Source organism: Paroedura picta, chromosome 5 (assembly GCF_049243985.1).
Source record: "Paroedura picta isolate Pp20150507F chromosome 5, Ppicta_v3.0, whole genome shotgun sequence".
Lineage (NCBI taxonomy): Eukaryota > Metazoa > Chordata > Lepidosauria > Squamata > Gekkonidae > Paroedura > Paroedura picta.
Window position 1 is genome coordinate 28,443,596 of NC_135373.1, and position 18,778 is coordinate 28,462,373.

Consider the following 18,778-nt stretch of genomic DNA (forward strand, 5'->3'; position numbering starts at 1 on the left):
ATTTTTGAATTTTGAAAGGGGGTGAAAAGCACCACCCCAAGATGGCTTCCACAAGAGGAGGGGCCAAAATAAAAATGGCTATCTCAGGAGGCAGGGCCAATTGGAATACCTCCCTCTTCATACCTCCTGGGAACAAGGAAATCCTGAAGGACAGACGGAGCCATGCACTAACTAAGGAAAGCACATATGCCTACTAGTCTTCCTCATTTTCCAGTGGAAAACCGTTTCATTTGAATGAGGGAAGCCAATGACAACGCCTCTTTTATAATGGACCCACCCACTTTGTGCTCAGCAGACACAGAAGATGGATATCCATTGTTCCTCTTAATATTTGTGAAAGAGCCCTGGGGGTGGAGAGTGTTCTGGCTGTCCGAGTGGGAATAGAGCCAATAAGGATGCAGCCAGCAAAGCTGGCCACATCTTGATTGGCCCTGCACCTACAGCTCCCGCCCTCCCTCATTGGCTACTAGCCACTTTGCCCTCAGACACTGCAGGAGCCAGCCATGAGAGAGAGACACAGAGACACAGAGAGCCCTGCCAAACCGCAAACAAGCCTGATTACAAACAGCCCTGATTACCTCCTATAGCTCCTGCTGAGAGAGAGAGAGAGAGGGAGAGAGAGAGAGAGAGAGAGAGAGATCTGCACCTGCCGGTGACCCCTGGATCCTAGCGCCCATTTCATTCCTGGTTGCAATGGGCTTTCTTGCTAGTATATATTAAATAATCCCTCTCCCTCAGAGACTATGCCCCTGCCCCAAAAATCAGGTTGAAACTGGTCCCATGTGTCTGTGAGAAGACAGGTGTCACCGACAGGGATACCAACAGCCCTTTATTGCTAGCTAGGAGGGCTCATGGCTCAGTGGCAGAGTACTGACTGCAGAAAGTCCCGGATTCAGTCCCTTGCATCTCCACTTAAAACGGTCAGGTCATGGGTGGTGGGAAAGACCTCAGCCTGAGGCCCTGCCAGTCTGAGCAGACAATACTTCACTTTGATGGACCAAAGGTCTGATTCAGTAGGAGGCAGCTTCCTAGGTACCTATATGCAAAAGCCTGCAAGGTGAAAGGGAGGGAATGATGAAGTCCTTCCAGCCACTGCACTGTACTCAGGAGATGATTTCCCTCCCTTGCTGTCTGCAAATGAACTGGGTCTTGAGGTTGCCAGACTCCAGGTGGGAAGAAAATGCCGAACTCCTAGCTATACCAAACATTAGTCACTGTTCCTTCAATTGATCTTTTTCTTTTTCAGTGACAGAATTCACAGAGACACCTTGCCACAACATGCCCTGGTTGAACGTGTTCTCCTTGAAACTATTTAATTAATTAATTGATTAATTAATTAATTAATTAATATTTATTAGATATATTACCTGCCGCTCTTGTGAGATGTCTTGCAGAATAAAAACCTCACGTCACATTAAAACATTAACATTACAAAATAAGAGCTCTGGCAGCGAGAAGAAAAATCAAACTCATCTTGGGTTTCCTCCAGCCCAACACATTTAACATATTAATCAGGCCGACTAGGCATGCTTGAATGGTTATCAAGCCCATCTTGGTTAATGCTGAAATCTATGAGGAGTATAGATAAGGTTCCCAGACTTGTGGGCGTAGCTGGAGATCTCCCACTATTACAATGGATCTCCAGCTGACAGAGATCAGTTCTCCTGGGGAAAATGGCCATTTTGGAAGGTGGACTTTATAGCATTTTGCCCCATTACATGCCCGTAGAAGCCCTGCCCCTCCCTAAACACTGCTATCCTCAGGCTCCACCCCCAAAATCTCCAGGTATTTGCCAACCTTTCTGGACACTACTGAAATAGGGTTGCCAGCTCCTTGTTGGGAGATACCTGGAGCACCTGGGAGCGGAGTCAGAAGGGGGTAGGATTTGGTGTACGAAAGGATCTCAGTGGAGTATTATTATTATTATTATTATTAGTATTATTATTATTATTATTATTATTATTATTATTATTATTATTATTATATTTTTAGACCGCCCTTCTCCCAATAGGTCTCAGGGCGGTTTACAACATAAATAGTTAAAACACAATAAAATCCCCATAAAAACCCCAATTAAAAGTTACATATAACATATCACATAACATATAGCGGCGGTGGTCACAATTCTGATCTTAGTTCAGCCTGGTGGAGAGAATAATGTTCAGAAGAGGGTGGCACCAATACAATACATCTAACCATGATCTCGGTGTTAGAGATCTCAATAATGCTATGGAGTCCCCCCTCCAAACCAGCCATTTTCTCCAGGGGAACTGATCTCTGTTCCTTGGATATGAGCTGAAAAACCAGGGGATCTCCAGGTCCCACCTGGGGACTGGCATCCAAGAGCAAATTTTTGCACTGGTCAGTTGGCACCAAACCATCCTGGCCCAACCTTGCACATGACTAGAGTGGGTTTTCAATGACTCTGGTCCCAGGCCTGCGTTTCCCCTGACCTTTCTTTTCTGCCTCTGGGAGCCTTTTGCTATTAATGTCTTTTTCTGCTACTTGCTTGTCTTCACTGTAAACAGCGTGTGGGCGAAAAAGGCAGGGCTGCCACCCAAGAGGGAGGATTATTTATCCATTAGTGTCTCAGAGGGATAAATCACAAGACGGGAACAATACAGGCCCTTGGGGGGAAATGAAGGCTCGGGAGCCTGAAAGTAAACAGAGCTGTACTCGAGCCTCCACCCCGCCCCTCCTCATCCCAATAAAAAGCCTTGCTTATAAAAACTGTTCACGGGGACGTGGCCTCTTGCTGTTTTTAGATCCCTGGCAAAGTCAGTCTCTTAATGGCCAGCCTTCATCTGAGGGTTGCCAAAGTAAGGAGAACTGGAGAAAAAATGTAACCCCAAAGATTTTGAATCAAGAAACCACAAGAGGTTAAAGAAATATGACTACGAGGCCTGATATAGTACATACAATTTTTTAAAAATGCAATATACAAAAATGCATGCATTTATTTGTAATAAAAGTAGAAAACAGTATACATCCCCCAAATTAGCCTCAGTACAAAATCAAGTCTAAATTATAAAACTTACAAGCACGGACCAAATGGCCTAGACCAGAGATCCTTATGAGACCAATCCAGGGGCTCCCCGACTTTTCTCCTATTTCCTGCTTCAATGGACCCAGCCACAATCTATGCCCGAAATTTTAGTGAAAGCAGGAACCGTCCGCTTCCATTGGGCTGGGGATGACATTCGCACATGGTTACTGTGCCAGGGAAACATGGCGGAGCCTGGACCCTTACTTCAATCTCAAACCACCTAATTTCTCTTCCCCACCTCCCTTGGTCCTCCTTGGGTGTGTCAGGGAGGTGTGGCCCATTGACATGAGTCCCAGTCCCTTCCAAGGCTCCTCAAAGCCTGAAACATATTTCAGGGGCATCTCAGTAGTCAAAAGGTTGAAAAAGGCTGATTGAGATCAGATGCTTATATATGCCTGACCACTAAGGAAGGATGCGCATTGAAAGGTGTTTTGCCTAGAATATGAAGCTCATGTTTGTGAATTTCAGAATTTAGTACTGAGGCTATTATTAGGGCTGTGTACCATTGTTAAATATGAACAACCTCAGATATGCAGATGATACCACTCTAATGGCAGAAAGTGAAGACGAACTAAAGAGCCTGTTGATGCGGGTGAAGGAGGAGAGTGCAAAAGTTGGCTTGAAACTCAACATCAAGAAAATGAAGATCATGGCATCCGGCCCTCTCAATTCCTGGCAAATAGATGGGGAAGAAATGGAGGTAGCGACATGTTTTATTTTCCTGGGCTCCAAGATCACTGCAGATGGGGACTGTAGCAAAGAAATTAAAAGAAGCTTGCTCCTGGGGAGGAAAGCTATGGCAAATCTAGACAGCATCCTAAAAAGCAGAGACATCACCCTGCCAACAAAAGTGCATTTAGTCAAGGCTATGGTATTCCCAGTTGCAATGTATGGCTGTGAAAGTTGGACCATAAGGAAGGATGAGCTCAAAGAATTGAGACTTTTGAACTCTGGTGCTGGAGAAGACTCTTGCAAGTCCCTCGGACTGCAAGGCGAACAAACCGGTCAGTCCTACAGGAGATCAGCCCTGACTGCTCCTTAGAAGGCCAGATCCTGAAGATGAAACTCAAATACTTTGGCCACCTCATGAGAAGGAAGGACTCCCTGGAGAAGAGCCTAATGCTGGGAGCGATCGAGGGCAAAAGAAGAAGGGGATGACAGAGAATGAGGTGGCTGGATGGAGACACTGAAGCAGTTGGTGCAAACTTAAATGGACCTTGAGGAATGGTAAGGGACAGGAAGGCCTGGAGGATCATTGTCCATGGGGTCGCGATGGGTCGGACATGACTTTGCACCTAACAACAACAATAACAATACCATTGTTAACACCCATTATAACTAAATGCATGTATTTCCGTGTTCTTTTGTTTTTTATGTATTATACTTATAATGTCAGATCTACCATTTTTCTTCATCTTAGCCCCGCCCTGCCCCCGGCCACCGGAGAGCGGTGGGGGTAGGGCTCTAGCTTTGGAAACTCCTGGAGGTTTAGCGATGGAGGCTTATGAGGAACAAGGACCTCAATGGGGTACACTGCCAGGGAGTCCACCTTACCTTGCAAAGCTACCATTTTCTCCACAAGGATGGATCTTTGTTGCCTAGAGATGAAGTGTAATGCTGAAGAATCCCCAGGTCCCACATGGAGGCTAGCATCCCTACTGCACCTGCACTAGATTGGGTGAAAAAGAGATGCTGTGATGACTCGCAGAGGCATCTAGGAATTTTAGGGTTGCCAAGTGGGGTCTGGAAATCTCCTGGAATTGCAACTGGTCTCTAGACAACAGGGATTAGTTCTTCTGATCTCCAGTTGGAGGGGGGATGACTCTGGAGTTATACTCCACTGAAATATCTCCCCTCTCTAAATCTGATGCTCCCCAGGTCTCTTCCCCAGATCTTCAGGCATTTCTCCACCCATGTTGGCAATCTTAGATAGCTAGGGCTTGAAGATCCAGGTGGGGCTTGAAGATCAAAAGGCAATTAAAATGGATCTCCACGACCCATTATGCACGGGCCAGAATTCCGCACTGGTGGTGGCAGGGCTTTGGGGAAAATCCATGAAAATGCTCACCACCACCAGTGCAGGCGTGTCTTGGCCCAGGTCTACAGAAGGCCTGTGTTAATCAAATGTGGGAACTTCTGCAGCTTTCTGGTTAGGCCAGGTGGCAGCAGGGGCTAGGGCGGGCCAGGGCTGCACATAATTGATGGTGCTGGGCCTTTCAGCCCGCCAGGTCATGACCTATGGTAACCCTATAGGGACACCGCATGCCCCTGCGGACTTCACGGAGCCATGGAGATGATGGGGGCAACCCCCTGCCCCAAGAGAACATGTGGAGGGGGCCTGGGCCCCTCCCCACTTCCCCCCCCCACCGGCCGCTAACACTTACCTTGGCTGGGAGCGTTCCAGGCCTCCTGGCCCCAGCTCAAAACGCGTGTGTGCTATGCCAAGACAGTCCTGCATGCCCCGCCCCTGTGAATATACGGGGAACGGCCTGGCAGCAGCGCGGAGTAGCTGCCGCCAAGCATAAAGGATCCAGGTGACAGAAATGAGCTCCCCTGGAGAAAATGAGTGGACTCTATGATATTGTACCCAGTGTAGGGTGTAGGGTGGACTCTACGGTATTGTACCCAGTGATGTTCTGATTGTCCCCCAAAAACTCCAGGTATCTCCCAATCCAAAGCTGGCAACCCTCCTCATGGAGCTCTGTGAGACATTCTTCCTCTTGAATTCGGCTATACTCCCATATCCTAGCAAAGCAGTCACGTCCAGAACCGACAGAAAACAGATCAATGAAGTCTTCACTGATTAGCAACATTATACCTGTGAACCTTTTCCACTTGCCTTCTTTCTGAGCCAGGAAAAGGTTCACCTGTCTAATTTGTGCACGTTGGGTCAGAATTTAGGGTGCAGAAGCAAAACTGGGGGAAATAATAATAATAATAAGTCCCGCTAGAAGTAACCCCACAATGCATATGCCCGTCGCATGTCCGCTTTGCATAATAGGTCATCAGATTTGGAAAATATGAAAATCTTCGCTCCCTGATCCCTGGAGGCTATTGCAATACCAACCCGTCCTTTGGGTGCTGAGAAAGTGCAGCCCCACCCTAAAAACATCTCTTAATAAGGATATATCTGAGTATGCAAAGTTATACGCAATAGTATTGGTGTTGTTCCTGTTTTGATGGGTGATCTGTTTTCCCTAAGCCTGGGGAGAGAGGAAGATGCCTTCCATGCAATCGGATCCCATCAAAGTCAGTGTGGTTGCCTCCGACTTGCAGTGGCTCTCCAGGGCCTTTTCTGCACACAATAGATAATGCACTTTCAATGCACTTTAGAAGTAGATTTTCCTGTTCTGCACAGGAAAATCCAGCTGCCAAAGCACATTGAAAGTGCATTATCCTGTATGTGCAGACTAGGCCCAGGCTCCCAGGCAGTGAGTCATTTGCATCACCTACCAATTGATGCTTTTAACTGGAGATGCTTGGTATTGGACCTGGGACCGTCGGCAGGCCAAGACGATGATCTGCCACTGACCCACAGCTGATCCCCGTGGGTTCGCTCATTGCCCGAGGGCTTGAGGAGTAGGGATATCAGTCATGGCTGAGGGACTGAGAGAGAAAGGGCAGGTGGCATCCCATGAAGCCTTTAGGGTGCTTCCAAAAATTCTAAACACCCATTCTGAATGAAAAACAGTGTTTCAAGTTTCTTAATCTCATTGCCGAAATGGAACTCAGGGATTCACCACTTTTTCTTTCCAAGTGTTGTACAGAACAGGAGTGAGGCTGGGATTCCATGGAAGAATGCCTACTTTGCTTCCCAGGTTCAAGCCCCATCATCTATAATTAAAAGGGTCAGGGTTAGGCAAAGGATCCACTTCTGCGGTCCCAGAATGGCCCTGAAAGTCAGACTTAGAAAGGAGAAGGAAAAGGAGAAGGAGGAAGAGAAGAACAATCATTTTTTGGTACCCCACTTTTTACTACTTGAAGGAATTTCAAAACAGATTGCAATTGCCTTCCTCTTCCCACAACAGAGACCCCATGAGTAGGTGGGGCTGAGAGAGCTCTAAGAGAACTTTGACCGGCCCAAGGTCACCCAGCTGGCTGCAGGTGGAGGAGGACTCCAGATTGGAGTCCACTGCACTTAACCGCTACACCACACCAGAGTTAACGCTCTGCTCATCTTTTAAAGGGGCTGGAAATACAATCCCATGCATAGTTACTATATTCCAAGTCCACTGAATCAAACAAGAAGAAAGCTGGTGTGAAACGGTCATTAAATTTTGGTTTGGTGTTAGAACAAGTTTGGTGTAGTGGTTAGGAGTGTGGACTTCTAATCTGGCGAGCCAGGTTTGATTCCACGCTCTCCCACATGCAGCCAGCTGGGTGTCCTTGGGCTGACCACAGCACTAATCAACCTATTCTGACCAAGCAGTAATATAGGGGCTCTCTCAGCCTCACCTCCCTCACAGGGTGTCTGTTGTGGGGAGAGGAAAGGGAAGGCGAATGTAAGCCACTTTGAGACACCTTCATGTAGAGAAAAGTGGCATATAATTCTCCCTCTTCCTCTTCCTCTTCTTTATGTCCATCCAAAAGAATTTCAGGAAGAAAACGAGCTCCATTAATTCTTCATCTGTAACTCTGTGTCAATACATTCAATTCTTTCTATTATCTCTTTACAGCAAACTTCAATAGTCGTTATGAGGAATCTAATAATATCAAATTGCCTCAGTAGGTCACAGAGTAACTCATTAGCACAAAGGGATCCTACAGCTGGTGGGTCTTCTGCAGTGCACCACTAAGCCCATTGGAGCCCGATCAGTGGCCAACTTCCAGGTGGGGGGTGGAGATCTCCAAGAATTACAACTGACCTCAAGACTTGATAACTCACTTGTTTATTTATTTAAAACATTGATTCCACTTCTCCCAGAGAAAATGGCTGCTTTGGAGGAGGAGGAGGAGGAAGAGGAGGAGGAAGAAGAGCTGTTTTTTGGACCCTGCTTTCTACTATCTAAAGCAGCTTACAATCGTCTACCTTTCCTCTCCTGAGGTGAGGCTGAGAGAGCTTTGAGATAACTGTGACTGGCTCAAGGTCACCCAGCTGACTGCATGTGGAAGAGGAGGGGGGGGGGAAATAAAATCCTGTTCTCTCTCTTAACTATGACACCCAGCTGGCTCTGATTCAGCAATGGTCTGACTCAGGATAAGGCAATTTCAGGTATTCTGTGAAGGGGAAGTGAGTGGGCCAGGGGTAGAGCATCTGCTTGGCATAGAGCAAGGCCCAGGTTCAGTCACTGTCCTCTTCAGTTAAAAGGTTGTCAGCAAAGGCAAAGATCTCTAGAGACTCTGGAGCATCACTGCCAACCTGAGAAGGGAATTAGGGACCTTCATAGACAAATGACATGACTCAGAAGAAAATATCTTCTCTTCAGAGCCACTATCTCTCCCATTAAGTGTCATCAAATTGCAACTGACATATGATGACCCCTGCAAGGGACTGTCAAGGCAAGTGAGAAGCAGAACTAGTTGGTCAACAGAGCTCTGGAGAGCCTTCCTGGCTGGTCTGTCATCCAAGGACTCACAACACTTGACTTCCGAGATCTGATAATATCAAGCTAGACCATGCTGCCTTCTTCCTTCTGCCTGCGTTTCCATCAACAAAACACAGTAGGGCCATAATTTTGATGTGATCAGCTGCATCAAACATCTTTCTCTGTGGTTTCTTTAACCGTGCACAGTATACCAAATGATATCATCACGGTTGCTTTTAGCAAAGTCAATATTGCTATTGGTAGCAAGGGAGGTGGGGAGGGATGCATATTTACTCATGGAACTGAATGATGTGGCAAGACGTCGATGGTCCTACACTGAAATTCATTTTAGAAATGCTTCTAGTTCAACCAGGATTCAGGACTAATCAACTGCAGTACACAGTTATAGAACACCAATCAAACCACATGGGGTGGGAGAACCTGCTTGTTCTTATAGTTGGAGACAGACAATAACAGGTTCCAGCAGATTCAAGAGTCAAGAAGCACTGGGCTTGGCCATGCATATATCACAATTTCTGATTGAATGATCTACAATGAAATGTGTGAATAGGCTCCAAGTGGTTTATAACAATAAGATAAAACAAGCAGTAAAACAACTTAAAAAGCATAAAATACAAACATTAACAGTTAACTATCAGCAACTAACAAACTCCCTCTCCCTCAGCTATCTTCCATCTGATATGAAGGGTTGGTAGTATGTGCCAGAAGAGGAAGGACAGGAGAGAGGCTCTTATGATGTTAAACCATCCTGGCCACAACTGTAGGCCTGGTGGAAGAGTGCTGTCTGATAGGCCCGGCGGAACTGTGGCCCATAATACACAGCGGCAGCCACACCGGGCCACTGCCCTTGTATTGCTATGGAGCTACATGCACCACAGAAGTCTGTGTCTACCCAAGGGACACATTTTAGTACCAGATCTGCTCCAGTGCTGAAATGCGCCCCTCAGGGAAACAAAGCACAGGTGGAATAGTTCCGCTGCCCAGAGAGGCCCACTGGGGCAGCGGTTATTTTGCAGGAAAGTGGGATTGCAAAATGAAAACAGAATCACAAAATCACAGAATCATAGAGTTGGAAGGGGCCATAGAGGCCATCTAGTCCAACTCCCTGCTCAACGCAGGATCAGCCCTAAGCATCCTAAAGCATCCAAGAAAAGTGTGTATCCAACTTATGCCCCAGTCCACCCCACAGCAGTGCTGCAAACCCAACTGGAGCATTTTTTGCTCCCTCTGGGCCACCTGGAAGGCTCGGTTCTTCCCTGTCTACATGGCCCTGTCATAGGATAGGCCCTGTTGGCCCCCGCAGTGGACTAAGGGAACTCAGAACAATCCATATTCCCTTAGTCAAGGGCTTCTGGGGCCTGATCCACACCAGGCCTTGGAGGGCGACGGCCTGGCAACAATGTCATGTGGAAGCAGACATTAGCCCTGCTTCCACATGACTCCCCTTTTGGCCTTTTCTGCCCATGCAGAATTGGCCTGTGACAACTCCATCAGGCCCCTGGTATTGGATGGCAACTCAATCTGCCAGGCTGGGTCCTGGACCAGAAACGACTGGCCCTGGTCAAAGCTAGGTGTATATCTTTGAGGCCAGGGATTACCCACAGCTTGGCACTTGAAGAGCGATGTACTATCCGAGAGACGGTCCCTCAGATGTGCAGGACCTGGACAGCATAGTATCAAAACCTTGCACCTGATCCAGAATTCAACTAGCACCCAATGTAGCAGTTGGAGGGCAGGTCATATATATTCCTTCCAAGGGACCATTGTGAGGACCCAACCTGCCACATTTGGCAACAGCTGCAATTTCCAGTTCAAGGCCAAGAGTAGCTCTGCATAGAGCGAGTGACAGCGCTGGAATCTTGAGACAACCCCTGCATGGATCACTGCAGCAAGATCTTCTGGGGCCAGATACGGCACTAGTCGCTTCGCTTGGCACAGATGATAAAACACCAAACGAGCTACCTTTGTAATCTGAACTTCCATGTGAAGGGAGGCATCAAAGATTACCCCCAAATTCCTGGTGGAATCAGGACCACCAGTCCATTTAACTCCGGACATTTCACTTTGAAAGACAGCAGCTCTCCCAACGTTCAAGCATAGGAAGACCTCTCTTAACACTTTTGGTTAAGAGCACTTTGCACATCTAAGATGCACTCCACTACTTTGAAGGGATGCTTGAACACCAACCACCTCAGCTAAGGTCCCGTTTGCCGGTTGGGAACCGGGAGCCAGTTTTTCAACCGGTAGCTGATTTTTTGCCAACCCGTTTGCAGCTCTTGGGCAGGTTGCTTCACCACATTCCTTCTTAACAGTGCAGTAAAGCACAAAATACCTTTTGTGCTGGCCAGTTCTCACATTGCCCAATGGAAAGCCGCTGTCGTTCCCCCCTCCCCCCCATCTTCCACACCACGCCACTGCTTGGCAGGCAGTTGTTTAAATAGACAGTAAAATCAGTCCCAAATTGTATAAATCAGTCACAAATAAATGCTCTGTTTTTAGAAGATGCTACCGTTCGGTGTTCGTCCAAGCCGTTCTTACTGATGTGAATGGCTGCCAATCTGTTTCGAGAGGCAGCATGTTCATAGATGCACAATTTGGGGGCAAGCTGTCTGTGCCCACAAAGAAAGAAGAGTCGTGCTGGATCAGACCGGTGATTCATCTAGTCCAGGGGTAGTCGACCTGTGGTCCTCCAGATGATCATGGAATACAATTCCCATGAGCCCCTACCAGCAAACGCTGGCAGGGGCTCATGGGAATTGTAGTCCATGAACATCTGGAGGACCACAGGTTGACTACCCCTGATCTAGTGGTCCACCATGTCTGACACAGCAGCCAACCGGTTACTCTGGAAGGTTGAGATCAAGCCACAGAGATTGCCTCCTGGCACAGAGATGCAGAGGTTGACTGTCTCTGAATTCAGAGTTCCCATTTAATCACCGCAAATGGAGTTTCCTTGTACGAATCTGTGCAGAATCGATTCATTTGGACCAACAAAGATTTATTCAAGGTTTGAGCTTTCAAGCACAGGCACTCTTCCTCAGACTAAATGAACAACCTTCATAACTGTGGTGACATAAGGCAAAAGCAAATTGTGGCAAATTAGAAAACCGTCCTAATATCCGAATTAAGCTGTATGAAATAATATGGAATAATAAATAAAATAAATAAAGGTTGATTTCTCCCACGTTTTTGCGAACCACAACTTAACTCAACAGGACTGATTTCGCTGTTTTAGCAAAGAATTATCGTATGGCATCGTACGGTTTCTAATTAGGATATTAGGACACAGAGTACCAATATGCCACAATTTGCTTTTGCCTTATACCTCCACAGTTATGATGGTTGTTCATTTAGTCTGAGGAAGAGGGCATGCACTCGAAAGCTCACGCCTTGAATAAACCTTTGTTGGTCTTAAAGGGGCTATTGAACTCTTGCACTTGTTGCATATTAAAAAAGAAAAACAATGGAACGCATGAGTAAAGCTAACAGCAGATAGCTGAAATTGTGTGGGTGGTGCCATGGCTACAAAAAGAAGCAAAACAAAGAACGTTTCTTGCAAGATACATTTCATCCCAATTCACAACTGGCTCTTTCAAGGTGATTTTTAACCTTAAAAGGAGTTCCCAGTGCCAATATCCAGTGGGACACCTGATCACAGCTTCCTCAACATAAAATATTGGGAATCTTGGTAAATTATAAAAGGGGTCTCTTTAAGCAAAAGCACTCAAAGCAAGGAACACATAAACTGAGGAGAGGGGATACTACAATAATGCTCCATAATAACAGGGTTTCTAATCCATACTGCCATAGCTAGAATTCCAGTGATGCTTAAACTATCCCTCCTCCCTTTGGACAAATGAATTTCTTCGGCATCATTGTGAACATTCACAGAGACGCTTCCCTGAGTCAGAATACCCCAAAAATCATAATTTTTGCAGAACAACTAGAGTTTTCAAATGCATTCAGGACTGTCAGCATTTCCAATGAATATCAGTTTTGTATTCTTTAACACTTTTTTTTAAATTCCCCCCTTTAAATTGCCCGATGCTTCATCATTTGGAAGATGGGGCAGGGGAAAAGGGAGAAGAAAACCCACAGAACTAGGTGGAGTAAATACATTGGACTGAATTGCTTTTCCAGCAGGAAGAATTTGGGCTAGTCCCTCCCTTTCCCTTCCCCAGTCTCTTTCATCTAAGCTCCAATGTAGAGGCAATCAGGCACAGGGTTATAGCTTGGAGTCGCAGCCATTCCCTGTGTGATATTTTTACTCACCGAGGAGCCTTTGTGAAGAACCAGCGTGTTGCCAGGGACCCAGTATCGATCTGGACTTGGCAAACTTGGACGTAGTCCTGGCTTTGGGTTGGGCAAGACACAGTGGAGGGGGGGGGAATCCTGATAACAATCCTCTGTTGTTTTTTTTTCAAAGGTCATTAATTAGCTGCCCAGATGGCTGCGTTGAAGATCAGGAAAGGGTCTCTGGGAAAGGTTTGTTCTGCTGCTGCAGACAAATACGGGTTTCCATGTGAATACATCTTCCATCGGTCCATCAAGCTTTCCAAAACTGCAATTAACTCTGGAGCGGGGTGGAGGGAGCCTGGTCCAAGCACTTAAAATTATACAGATGCCTTGACCTGGAGGGCCCAGGCTATAAGAAGAAGAAGAGTTGGTTCTTATATGTCACTTTTCTCTACCCGAAGGGGTCTCAAAGCGGCTTACAATCTGTTTCCCTTTCCTCTCTCCAAAACAGAAACCCTGTGAGGGCGATAAGGCTGAGGGAGCTCTGATATTACGGAAGAAGAAGAGTTTGTTCTTATATGCCGCTTTTCTCTACCCAAAGAAGTCTCAAAGTCTCTACCCAAAGAAGTCCCCACAACAGACACCCTGTGAGGGAGGGGAGGCTGAGAGAGCCCTGATATTACTGAAGAAGAAGAAGGTTCTTATATGCGCTTTTCTCTACACAAAGTGGCTTACAGTTGCCTTCCCTTTCCTCTCCCCACAACAGACATGCTATGAGGTAGGTGAGGCTGAAAGAGCCCTGATATTCTGCTTGGTTGGAGCAGCTTGATCAGTGCTGTGGTGAGCCCGAGGTCACCCAGCTGGCTGCATGTGGGGGAGGAATGGGGAATCAAACCCATCTTGCCAGATTAGAAGTCTGCACTCCTAACCAGTACACCAAGCTGGCTAGCCCAATCTTGTCAGAACTCAAAGCTAAGCAGAGTCAGCCGTGGTTAGTACTTGGAGGAGAGACCTTCAAGGAACTGAAGGGTTGCTCTGCAGAGACAGGAGGTGGCAAATCCACTCTATTTGCCTGGAAAAACCTCTGCTAAGTCAGCTGAGACACGGTGGCATTTTACATACTCCATCCACCCTCTGCTTAATGGAGGACATCGAAAGCTAAGGCATCCCCAACAGTGTTTCCCACCCTATGCATGAATACTTGTGCCAAGGTAACTGGTTCCATTCTTGACCTACGCTTACCATTAGAATCATAGAATCAACCCCCTGCTCAACGCAGGATCAGCCCAAAGCATCCTAAAGCATCCTTAGCAAGCTCCTCCTTATGCTTAATTGGTATCTACCATCCTGTAACTTTAGATAGCCTTTCTGGAGCAGCAGAGGACAAATCTTTGCCCTTTGCCATGTGACGGCTATTCTCCTATCAGAAGATCATAATCCTGTCTCTGTGAGGACCAAGCCAGATGCTACATCTGCCCCAAAGTAGGTCAAGGTACCCCAAGCTGTTTTACAGAAGAGATGTGATGTTGGGGCAGTAATGTTCCCAGTCAATTCAAGGGCTGTTTTACATGGGAGCAAGGCATGGGTCAAGAAGCGGGGAGGGAGCCTGGTTGCCACCAAGGGAGGGGGTTAATTCAGGTTTTAATGGGACTTAAGATTTTTATGCTTTTCTGGGGTTTGTAAGATGATTGTGACCCACCACAAACCACTATGTGGGAGTGGCGGGGTATAAAATGAATTACAAAGAAAATAAAATAAAAAAGGAGCTCCAACCTCCCCCCCCCATTCACACACACACACACACACACAAACAAACAAACACACAAACACACATTGTTTTCTTGCACCAAAGCAGCAACAGAAATACTTATCAGTGCAGTGGTTAAGAATATTGGCCTCTAATCCGGAGAACTGGGTTTGATTCCCCCCTCTTCCTCCCCATGCTGGGTAAGCTTGGCCAGTCACAATTCTCTCAGCGCTCTCTCAGTCTCACCTACCTCACTGGGTGTCTGCTGCGGGGAGAGGAAGGGAAGGGGATTGCAAGTTCACTTTGAGACTCCTTCAGGTAGTAAAAAGCAGAGCACAAGACTTGGTTCTTCTTCTAATAATTCAGTATTGCCTTCTCTGACTTGGGGCTATCGTGGATCCTTGCCTAACCCACTCCTGATCCTTTTAACTGTATATAATGGGGCTTGATCCCAGGACCTCCTGGAAGCAAAGCACTGTCCCAGCCTCACTCCTGTTCTACACTCCTGTTCTGATCCTGCATTGAGCAGGGGGGTGGACTAGATGGCCTGTATGGCCCTTTCCAACTCTAGGATTCTATCATCTATATGCAACATTTGAAAAGAGAAAGTTCTGAATTCACTAGTTCCGCTTCAGCAATGAGATTAAGAAACTTGGAACACTGTATTTCATTCAGAATGGGTGTTGAGAATTTTTGGAAGGACCCTTAAGACTTCATGGGATACCATCTGCCCCTCTCAATAATATATTGTGAGGAAAAGAAGGTGATTGTAAGGTGCTTGGAGACTCCGTTGGGTAATAAAATGCAGGGTACGAAAAACCCAGCTCTTCCTCTTCCAGTTATTTGTTTGCTTCCTTAATTCATTCCTACCCTGTCTTTCTTCCCAACGCAACTAATCATCCCAACAACCTTATGGGGTAGGTTAGGCAAAGAGACTGTGCCTGGCCCAAGCTTCCATGGCATGAGGGAGGGATTCGAACCCAGGTCGCCCAAATACTAACCCAACACTCTTAACAACCACACCACCCTGGCTGTCATGGTTTTGCCTCACCATACGGCTCCACAATGCCAAAATATTGGTCCAAGTTCACCACCTGGTGCCTTTTAGAACAGAAAAAAGATGTAGGACAGAAGCTGTTAGCACAATCTGAAAAGCCTCCAGGTACAACTTGCCATGGGCACACTGAGAGATCTACGAATCAACACCCCTGATGTTTTTAAGAGAAAGTGCAGCAACCTGGGAATCCCAGTTTTTGGGGGGAGACAGGGTTTACCTTTTTCTGACTAACCAGTTTCAGCAATCAAAATTCCTCCCCCTGGGCTACAAAACGGGGGGGGGAGGAGGGGGAAATCTTGGGATGTGGCAGGGTACAATACAGCCTGTTCACGATGATTTTGGAAGCTAAGCAGGGTCGGTGCTTGGCCTGAGAGACTGCCAACGGAGACTCTGCAGAGGAAGAAGAAAAGCTGGGGGTTTGGACCCTACATTGTACTGCCCAAAGGAGTCTCAAGGCAATCTTCCCTTCCTCTCCACACAACAAAAACCCTGTCAGGCAGGTGAGGTTGAGAGAACAGTGACTGGCCCAAGGTCTCCCAGCTGGCTGCATATGGAGGAGGAAGGGGGAATCAAACCCAGTTCTCCAAATTAAAGCCCGCTGCCCTTAACCACCACATCACACTGGCTCTCCAGGAAAGAAGGTAACGGCAGCCCACCTCAGCTTCACCCTTGCTCCTTGCTAGGGGTGCTGTGAGTTGGTTGCCCATTGAAGGCACATCCATACGCTTTCTTTGCCTGTCCTTTCCCCTCCCCACTGTGAACAACAGAGTGCAGGGGAGAAGGGACCAGCAGCTTCCCTCATTGCTTCAGTCTTAATCCACGGCCACAGCCATGACTGCTTCCCCCTAGAAGTGCCCCAAGATGCATTCACAGAACTTGTAGGTTCCTACTGGCCGAGTCCGGCTTCCAGCCCACCACTCTCTCAAGGTGTCCTTAGAATAAGCCGGTGGCATTTCAGCAGCAGCGCCAGCAGCGCCCTCCACTCTGGCTATCCGTGAATCTATCCCAACACAGACTGTTTGTATAGGATTGTCCTATCAGAAGGATGACAGTGACAACGTACCGAATGTTCTCTGAACGCTCAGAAACAGCACGGAGCTCAAGCACAACGACAGAAGATCCCGAAAGCATCATGAAGAAATGAAGGCTTCTCACCTCTCCCGTGAGTGCAGCCTTCCAGCTCCCAGTGCGGGCAGCCCCTCCTACAGAGGGAGAAAGAGGGGACCGGATCCCTGAGAAGTCCAGCCCCTGCCGGACTCAGTCGAGGCTCGGCTTTGGGCTCCCACAGGATGGAGGAGAAGTGGCAGTCCCTGTTTCCAGAACTGAAAGCACTGGTGGCCGTTGGACAGCAGGAAACCAACCGGCCTCCTTGAGTAGTAAAGGGTTTTTGTGTGTGTGTTTTTAATGGGAAAACAAACTCGTAGAAGGAGGAGGAGGAGGAGGAAGCATCCGATTTCAGAGCCACCCCAAGGGTGCTCCCTGCCCACAGACTTTCAAACTGGGTTTTTCGAGCTGGAAATGTTCCTAGCTCTCCCACGGGGTGGGAAGGGGGGAGGCGAGCTCTTTTCTTTTTCCATTGTTAACAGCTTTATGGAAGTTATAAAATGAAATGAGAGAAGGCTGGTGCATGAGAACTCCACCCCCCCACCCCCCGGTTATAAATGAGCCATTAATGACAGAGGCATCAGACAAGATGCAAACATTGCAGGCTTCAGGGGGTGGGATAGCCCGTCTGCTCCCCAGGGAATTCTGGGAACAGTACGGCCGGGGCTCATTAGTGGAGAATTCTCAGCACTGTCACCCAACCAATGGTCATTTGAACTTATTGCTCCTAATCCGTGTCTCTAAAGCTGCAGTAAACAAGTTGGCTTCCTCTTCAACAGGTCTACCTTTTACATTATTGAACCCAATGATCATATTACCCCTTCCCCTCTTCTTCTCCAAGCTACACATGCCCAACTCTCAACCTTTCCCCATAAGGCATGGATTACAAACCCACAGCCAGCCTAGTCATCCTTGTCTGAATATGTTCTAACTTGTCGATATCCTTCAGGAACTGTGGAACCCGGGCCACAATATTCTGAGAATCCCCCGTTCCCCACGCAGGGTGGGGAAGCAGCCACGTCCGTGGCTGGCATGTTGGCTGATTGGGAACCAGGTTGGCAGGTGGCTAAGAGGGCTATGGCAGATCCAACCCCACACAGGATTAGGAAGGCACAGTGAAGGGGCCAGCCGGGAATGCAGCTGCTCTGAGCGTGCGGCTGGGAGGCGGCCTCGGCCCATGCGGAGGCAAAGGGCAGGCAACAGTGAGGGTTCAGGGCATGTTTTTTGTGGGGCCCTTCCCTCCCCATGCGATGGCAAGGCTGAAGCTGACTGGCATTGCAGGCCCTCCCACCCATCCTGCCCTCCCAGCTTCCAGAGGCTGGCCAGCTGACCTCCTGGAGGCAGGGCAGGGTCCGGGTGGTCTGTGCAGATGCTCTGAAGCTGCAGCTGGAAGGTGGCCTATGGCCACATGTAGGCAAACAGGCAAGCAGTAGCGTGGGGAGGCTTTGGGCCACACCTCCCTCCCACAGGAAGCACTGTGGCAGGGACCAACCGGCGTCCCAGGCCCTCCCTCCCTGCTCCTGCTCGCTGGCTGGCTCACCTTCTGGAGTCAGTTCATTAGAGTGGGGTGGGACTTCTTCCTGCTGGAAGAAGTTGGAGGGAGAGGCAGCCAGGGGTGGGAGAGGCTACCTGATTGGCCATTCGTTGGATGGATGGCCAATTCTGGTACACAATGAGTACCAACTCCTCCCACCACCCTAATCTCATTTTATTTACGTTAATTACAGATTACCTTCAGTGAAAGGCTCTTGTTGCACTGGTGAGTTAACTGGGCATTGTGTGAAAACTGCTGCAAAACCAGATGGACCTGTGTTTCGATCCAGCAGAGTTACCAACCTCACAGGGTGTCTGTTGTGGGGAGAGGAAAGGGAAGGCAAATGTAAGCTGCGTCGAGACTCCTTCAGGTAGAGATAAGCAGCATATAAGAACCAACTCTTCTTCAGTAATATCAGGGCTCTCTGAGCCTCACCTGCTTCACAGGGTGTCTGTTGTAGGGAGAGGAAAGGGAAGGAGATTGTAAGCTGCTTTGAGATTCCTTTGGG

General features: G+C 47.8%; 1 protein-coding gene across 1 annotated transcript in view; it reads right to left on the reverse strand.

Moving 5' to 3' along the window:
* LOC143837289 (free fatty acid receptor 2-like) overlaps positions 1 to 16,945 on the reverse strand; it is a 35,550-nt gene extending 18,605 nt beyond the window's left edge. Inside the window, exon 1 of the mRNA XM_077336920.1 lies at positions 16,788 to 16,945. The gene's annotated coding sequence lies outside the window, so the exon portion shown is untranslated. The remainder of the gene's footprint in view (positions 1 to 16,787) is intronic.
* Positions 16,946 to 18,778: the final 1,833 nt, after the last annotated feature.